The sequence below is a fragment of the Vicia villosa genome, linkage group LG5 (assembly GCF_029867415.1).
Source record: "Vicia villosa cultivar HV-30 ecotype Madison, WI linkage group LG5, Vvil1.0, whole genome shotgun sequence".
Taxonomy (NCBI): Eukaryota; Viridiplantae; Streptophyta; class Magnoliopsida; order Fabales; family Fabaceae; genus Vicia; species Vicia villosa.
The window spans coordinates 11,372,442-11,374,025 of NC_081184.1; positions in this window are offsets into that span (position 1 = coordinate 11,372,442).

The window sequence follows — 1,584 nt, forward strand, 5'->3', positions numbered from 1 at the left end:
CCCAAATCTTCAAATTCATCGTTTTTCTATTTTTAATGAATTTTTTACTGTTTTCATAGAGTCGAAAAAATCCAAAAAAATTCTCAAAATTCTTATTTGTCTTAATTAGACGAAATTTTGTGTTTTTATTTTTCTGAATTTAATTTAATCATTTTCCTTCTTTCTATTTGTTTCTGACTATTTTAGACATAGTTGGTATCTATGTGTTTGTTGATAACATGATTGAACAAAGAACTTTGACGCAGTTGGCTGTCCCTAATATGAACTATAATGGTTTATGTATTGACTATCCTGCGGATGATGCACATTTTGAATTGGAATATGGTTTAACACATTTGTTGCCTAGGTTTAATGGTTTTGCAGGTGAGGATCCGCATATGCATCTGAATGAATTTCAGGTTGTGTGCTCTGCACCCTCCAAACCTTCACTAGAGGATATTGTCAAACAAATGGCCGCAAATAATCTCCAGTATCAACAACAAATAGATTCTACTCTTCAGACTTTGCAAACACAAATTGGACAACTTGCCTCTTTGATGAATGCCATGCAACAAGCTCAAGGATCAAACCAACAACCCTTGGAAGAGCATTCTGTTTTTCAAATAGAGTTGATTTCTGAAAATGTTGATGATACTTGTAATGATTTGCTTGCATATGATTTTCCATCACTGTCTGATTTTGATGATGTTTACTCATGTTCTGATTGTACTAACACTAACATTTGTGTTGTATGTGCTGAGATTGATGCTGCCTTGCAGGGTAACATATTTACCATAGGTGAAGTTGTTATCGATAAAGTTGTTCATGCAACTAATACTCTTGACATCCCGGCTGCCCCAAACACTCCTTCCATTGAGCAACCACCTTCCCCCGAGTTGAAGCAACTTCCTGAAAATTTTAAATACGCTTATTTAGAGATGAATGAAAAGCTACCGGTTATAATTTCTTCTAACCTTGATTTTGATTACGAAAATAAGCTTTTGCAGGTTTTGAAGAAGCATAAGAAGGTGATTGGGTGGACATTGGCCGACATTTCCGATATTAGTGCGTCCATAATTTTGCATAGGGTCTCAATTGAAGGGGGAGATGAAACAAAAGTAGTGGAGTAGCCCCTCAATATTTTGATCTTTGATGTTGTGGAAAAGAAGATCACGTGCCCATTCGACACTTTTACTTATCGAAGATTCTTCTTTGATCCTGGAATAAAAGGCGAAGGCACTAATAAAAATTCCAAGTTCAATGGACATTATCCAAAGCTACTCCATGAGAGCCCCACTTTGGAAGAAGAGAATGTAAAAGATCCTTCACTAGAAAAGGCTGCTTATGTGATCACGTATCCTCCTTGACTACTCGGGTGTGTTCTTTCCTTTCTCTCCCTCTTACTTTAATATTTATGTCTTTTCATTGAGGACAATGCATGTTTTAAGTGTGGGGGAAGGAATCATTTATTTTCTTATTTTCTTTTCTTTTGTTCTTTCTTTTGTTTTGTTTTCGGTTCTTTTTTTAATAAAAAAATGCATCTTTTGAAAGTTTTAGGCTATAGACTGATTTGAGTCGAGTTTTCGGAGACTTGGGAAAACATTT